The following is a 7183-nucleotide window of genomic DNA, read 5'->3' on the forward strand; positions in this document are numbered from 1 at the left end:
CGTGCGCGTCACGTGGGAATAACGTGTGAAACACGTGTGTGTCACGTGTGCATTCCATGGAAATCACGTGTGAAACACCTGAGTCACGTGTGCATCACGTGGAAATCAGGTGTGAAACACGTGTTCGTCACGTGGGAATAATGTAGGAATCACGTGTGCGTCACGTGGAAATCACGTGTAAGTCACGTGTCCATCACATAGGAGTCACGTGTGTGTCACGTGGGAATCACTTGTGAGTCACGTGTGCATCACGTGGAAATCACGTGTGAATCACGTGTGCGTCACGTGGGAGTCACGTGGGAATCACGTGTGCATCACGTGGGAATCACGTGTCATTCAGGTTTAATTCACGTGTGCATCGTGTGGGAATCACGTGGGAATCACGTGTCAATCACGGGTGAATCACGTGGGAATCACGTGTGCCTCAGGGGGGAGTCACGTGGGAAGCACGTGTCACTCACGTGTGTGTCACCTGGGAATCACGTGTGAAACACGTGTGCGTCACGTGTGAATCACGTGGGAATCACGTGTCCGTCACTTGCGAATCACGTGTGCATCACGTGGGAATCACGTGTCAGTCACGTGTGCATCACGTGGGAATCACGTGTCCATCACGTGGGAATCACGTGTGCGTCACGTGGGAGTCACGTGTGAATCACGTGTGCGTCAGGTGGGAATCACGTGTGCGTCATGCAGGAATCACGTGGGAAAAACTTGTGAATCACTTGTGTGCCACATGGGTATCACGTGTGAAACACTTTCGCATCACGTGGGAATCACGTGTGAATAATTTGTGAAACACGTGTGCTTCACGTGTGAATCATGTGTGAAACACGTGTGTGTCACGTGTGCATCACGTGGGAATCACCTGTGTGTCAGTTTGGAATCACGTGGGCATGAAGTGTGCATCACATGCAAATCACGTGAGCGTCACGAGGGAATCACGTGTGAAACACGTGTGAGTCACGTGTGCATCACGTGGGAATCACGTGTGCCTCATGTGGGAATCACTTGTGTATCCCGTGGGAATCACGTGTGCATCACATGTGCGTCACGAGGAAATCACATGTCAGTCACGTGTGCATCACGTGGGAATCACGTGTGCGTCACGGGGGAATCACGTGTGAATCACGTGTTCGTCACGGGGGAATCACGTGTGAAATACGTGTGCGTCACGGGGGAATCACTTGTGAATCACGTGTGCGTCACGGGGGAATCACGGGTGAATCACGTGTGCGTCACGTGTGCATCACGTGGAAATCACGTGTGATTCACGTGTGCATCACGTGGGAATCACATGTGAAAAAGGTGTGAGTCACGTGTGCATCACATGGGAATCACGTGGGAATCACGTGTGCGTCATGCGGGAATCATTTGCGAATCACGTGTGTGTCACGTGTGAATCACGTCTGAATCACGTGTGCGTCACGTGGGAATAACGTGGGAATCACGTGTGTGTCACGTGAAAATCACATGTGAATCACGTGGAAATCACGTGTAAGTCAAGTGTGCATCATGTGCGAATCACGTGTGAAACACGTGTGTGTCACGTGTGAATCACGTCTGAATCAAGTGCACGTCACATGGGAATCACGTGTGAATCACGTGTGCAAAACGTGGGAATCACGTGTCATTCAGGTTTCATTCACGTGTGCATCATGTGGGAATCACGTGGGAATCGCGTGTCATTCACGGGTGAATCACACGCGAATCACGTGTGCATCAGCGTGGGAATCACGTGTCAGTCACGTGTGCATCACGTGGTAATCACGTGTGCCTCATGTGGGTATCACGGGGGAATCACGTGTCCATCCCGTGGGAATCACATGTGCATCACGTGTGAATCACGTGTCAGTCACGTGTGCATCACGTGTGAATCACGTGTGCATCCTGTGGGAATCACGTGTGCATCACGTGGGAATCACGTGTCAGTCACGTGAGCATCACGTGTGAATCACGTGTGCATCCTGTGGGAATCACGTGTGCATCACGTGGGAATCACGTGTCAGTCACGTGAGCATCACGTGGGAATCACGTGTGCATCCTGTGGGAATCACGTGTGCATCACTTGGGAATCACCTGTGCCTCATGTGGGAAACACGTGGGAATCACGTGTGCATCCTGTGGGAATCACGTGTGCATCCCGTGGGAATCACATGTGCATCACGTGTGAATCACGTGTCAGTCACGTGTGCATCACGTGTGAATCACGTGTGCATCCTGTGGGAATCACGTGTGCATCACGTGGGAATCACGTGTCAGTCACGTGAGCATCACGTGGGAATCACGTGTGCATCCTGTGGGAATCACGTGTGCATCACTTGGGAATCACCTGTGCCTCATGTGGGAAACACGTGGGAATCACGTGTGCATCCTGTGGGAATCACGTGTGCATCCCGTGGGAATCACGTGTGCATCACCTGGTAATCACGTGTGCCTCATGTGGGAATCACGTGTGCGTCACATGTGAATCACGTGTGCGTCATGCAGGAATCACATGAGAATCACCTGTGCGTCACGTGGAAGTCAGTTGGGAATCACCTGTGGATTACGTGTGCATCACGTGGAAATCACGTGTGAGTCAGGTGTGCATCACGTTGAAATCACGTGTGAACCACGTGTGCGTCACGTGGGAATCACGTGGAAATAACATGGGAATCACCTGTGTGTCACGTGGAAATCACGTGTGCGTCACGTGAGAATCACGTGTGAAACACGTGTGAGTCACGTGTGCATCACGTGGGAATCACGTGTGTGTCACGTGCGCATCACGTGTAAATCATGTGTGAATCACGTGTGGATCACTTGGGAATCATGTGTGAGTCACGTGTGCGTCACGTGGAAATCACGTGTGAATCACGTGTGCGTCACCTGGGAATCACGAGTGAATTACGTGTGCATCACGTGGAAATCACGTGTGAATCACATGTGCTTCACATGGGAATCACGTGTGAAACACGTGTGCGTCACCTGGGAATCATGTGGGAATCACGTGTGCATCATGTGGGAATCACGTTTCATTCAGGTTTCATTCAGGTGTGCATCGTGTGGGAGTCACGTGTGAATCACGTGTGCATCACGTGTGAATCACGTGGGTATCACGAGTGTGTCATGCGGGAATCATTTGCGAATCACGTGTCAGTCACGTGTCCATCGCGTGGGAATCACGTGTAAATCACGTGTCCGTCACTTGCGAATCACGTGTGCATCACGTGGGAATCACGTGTCAGTCACGTGTGCATCACGTGGGAATCACGTGTGCGTCATGTGGGAGTCACGTGGGAATCACGTGTCCATCCCACGGGAATCACGTGTCCATCCCGTGTCCATCACGTGTCCATCACGTGTCAGTCACGTGTGCATCACGTGGGAATGACGTGTGCTTCATGTGGGAATCACGTGTGCGTCACGGGGGAATCACGTGTGAATTACGTGTGCGTCACGTGTGAATCACGTGTGCGTCACGAGGAAATCACGTCAGTCACGTGTGCATCACGTTGGAATCACGTGTGAATTACGTGTGCGTCACGGGGGAATCACGTGTGAGTCACGTGTGCATCACGTGGAAATCACGTGTGATTCACGTGTGCGTCACGTGGGAATCACATGTGAAAAAGGTGTGAGTCACGTGTGCATCACATGGGAATCACGTGGGAATCACGTGTGCGTCATGCAGGAATCATTTGCGAATCACGTGTGTGTCACGTGTGAATCACGTCTGAATCACTTGCACGTCACATGGGAATCACGTGTGAATCACGTGTGCATCACGTGGGAATTACGTGGCGGTCACGTGTGTGTCACCTGGGAATCACGTGTGAAACACGTGTGCGTCACGTGTGAATCACGTGTGCGTCACGTGGGCATCAAGTGTGCATCACGTGGGAATCACGTGCGCGTCACGTGGGAATAACGTGTGAAACACGTGTGTGTCACATGTGCATCACGTGGAAATCATGTGTGAAACATGTGTGCATCACGTGGAAATCATGTGTGACTCACGTGTGCACCACATGGGAATCACGTGTACGTCATGGGGGAATCAGTATGGAATCACGTGTACGTCGCGTGGGAATCACGTGTAAATCACGTGTGCATCACGTGGAAATCACGTGGGAATCACGTGCGCGTCACGTGGGAATAACGTGTGAAACACGTGTGTGTCACGTGTGCATTCCATGGAAATCACGTGTGAAACACCTGAGTCACGTGTGCATCACGTGGAAATCAGGTGTGAAACACGTGTGCGTCACATGGGAATAATGTGGGAATCACGTGTGCGTCACGTGGAAATCACGTGTAAGTCACGTGTGCATCACATAGGAGTCACGTGTGTGTCACGTGGGAATCACTTGTGAGTCACGTGTGCATCACGTGGAAATCACGTGTGAATCACGTGTGCGTCACGTGGGAGTCACGTTGGAATCACGTGCGCATCACGTGGGAATCACGTGTCAGTCACGTGTGCATCACGTGGGAATCACGTGTGCCTCATGTGGGAATCACGTGTCCATCACGTGGGAATCACGTGTCAGTCACGTGTGCATCACGTGGGAATCACGTGTGCGTCACGTGGGAGTCACGTGTGAATCACGTGTGCGTCAGGTGGGAATCACGTGTGCGTCATGCAGGAATCACGTGGGAAAAACTTGTGAATCACTTGTGTGCCACATGGGTATCACGTGTGAAACACGTTCGCATCACGTGGGAATCACGTGTGAATCATTTGTGAAACACGTGTGCTTCACGTGTGAATCATGTGTGAAACACGTGTGTGTCACGTGTGCATCACGTGGGAATCACCTGTGTGTCAGTTTGGAATCACGTGGGCATCAAGTGTGCATCACATGCAAATCACGTGAGCGTCACGTGGGAATCACGTGTGAAACACGTGTGAGTCTCGTGTGCATCACGTGGGAATCACGTGTGCCTCATGTGGGAATCACTTGTGTATCCCGTGGGAATCACGTGTGCATCACATGTGCGTCACGAGGAAATCACATGTCAGTCACGTGTGCATCACGTGGGAATCACGTGTGCGTCACTGGGAAATCACGTGTGATTCACGTGTGCGTCACGTGGGAATCACATGTGAAAAAGGTGTGAGTCACGTCTGCATCACATGGGAATCACGTGGGAATCACGTGTGCGTCATGCGGGAATCATTTGCGAATCACGTGTGTGTCACGTGTGAATCACGTCTTAATCACGTGTGCGTCACGTGGGAATAACGTGGGAATCACGTGTGTGTCACGTGAAAATCACATGTGAATCACGTGGAAATCACGTGTAAGTCAAGTGTGCATCATGTGCGAATCACGTGTGAAACACGTGTGTGTCACGTGTGAATCACGTCTGAATCAAGTGCACGTCACATGGGAATCACGTGTGAATCACGTGTGCAAAACGTGGGAATCACGTGTCATTCAGGTTTCATTCACGTGTGCATCATGTGGGAATCACGTGGGAATCGCGTGTCATTCACGGGTGAATCACACGCGAATCACGTGTGCATCAGCGTGGGAATCACGTGTCAGTCACGTGTGCATCACGTGGGAATCACGTGTGCGTCACGGGGAAATCACGTGTGATTCACGTGTGCGTCACGTGGGAATCACATGTGAAAAAGGTGTGAGTCACGTGTGCATCACATGGGAATCACGTGGGAATCACGTGTGCGTCATGCGGGAATCATTTGCGAATCACGTGTGTGTCACGTGTGAATCACGTCTTAATCACGTGTGCGTCACGTGGGAATCACGTGGGAATCACGTGTGTGTCACGTGAAAATCACATGTGAATCACGTTGAAATCACGTGTAAGTCAAGTGTGCATCATGTGCGAATCACGTGTGAAACACGTGTGTGTCACGTGTGAATCACGTCTGAATCAAGTGCACGTCACATGGGAATCACGTGTGAATCACGTGTGCAAAACGTGGGAATCACGTGTCATTCAGGTTTCATTCACGTGTGCATCATGTGGGAATCACGTGGGAATCCCGTGTCATTCACGGGTGAATCACACGCGAATCACGTGTGCATCAGCGTGGGAATCACGTGTCAGTCACGTGTGCATCACGTGGTAATCACGTGTGCCTCATGTGGGAATCACGGGGGAATCACGTGTCCATCCCGTGGGAATCACATGTGCATCACGTGGGAATCACGTGTCAGTCACGTGTGCATCACGTGTGAATCACGTGTGCATCCTGTGGGAATCACGTGTGCATCACGTGGGAATCACGTGTCAGTCACGTGTGCATCACGTGTGAATCACGTGTGTATCCTGTGGGAATCACGTGTGCATCACGTGGGAATCACCTGTGCCTCATGTGGGAAACACGTGGGAATCACGTGTGCATCCTGTGGGAATCACGTGTGCATCCCGTGGGAATCACGTGTGCATCACCTGGTAATCACGTATGCCTCATGTGGGAATCACGTGTGCGTCACATGTGAATCACGTGTGCGTCATGCAGGAATCACATGAGAATCACCTGTGCGTCACGTGGAAGTCAGTTGGGAATCACCTGTGGATTACGTGTGCATCACGTGGAAATCACGTGTGAGTCAGGTGTGCATCACGTTGAAATCACGTGTGAACCACGTGTGCGTCACGTGGGAATCACGTGGGAATATCATGGGAATCACCTGTGTGTCACGTGGAAATCACGTGTGCGTCACGTGGGAATCACGTGTGAAACAAGTGTGAGTCACGTGTGCATCACGTGGGAATCACGTGTGTGTCACGTGCGCATCACGTGTAAATCATGTGTGAATCACGTGTGCATCACCTGGGAATCACGAGTGAATTACGTGTGCATCACGTGGAAATCACGTGTGAATCACATGTGCTTCACATGGGAATCACGTGTGAAACACGTGTGCGTCACCTGGGAATCATGTGGGAATCACGTGTGCATCATGTGGGAATCACGTTTCATTCAGGTTTCATTCAGGTGTGCATCGTGTGGGAATCACGTGGAAATCACGTGTCATTCACGGGTGAATCACGTGGGAAACATGTGCCTCGCGTGGGAGTCACGTGTGAATCACGTGTGCATCACGTGTGAATCACGTGGGTATCACGAGTGTGTCATGCGGGAATCATTTGCGAATCACGTGTGTGTCACCTGTCCATCGCGTGGGAATCACGTGTAAATCACGTGTCCGTCACTTGC

Source organism: Dama dama, unplaced genomic scaffold (genome assembly GCF_033118175.1).
Source record: "Dama dama isolate Ldn47 unplaced genomic scaffold, ASM3311817v1 ptg000096l, whole genome shotgun sequence".
Classification (NCBI taxonomy): Eukaryota; Metazoa; Chordata; class Mammalia; order Artiodactyla; family Cervidae; genus Dama; species Dama dama.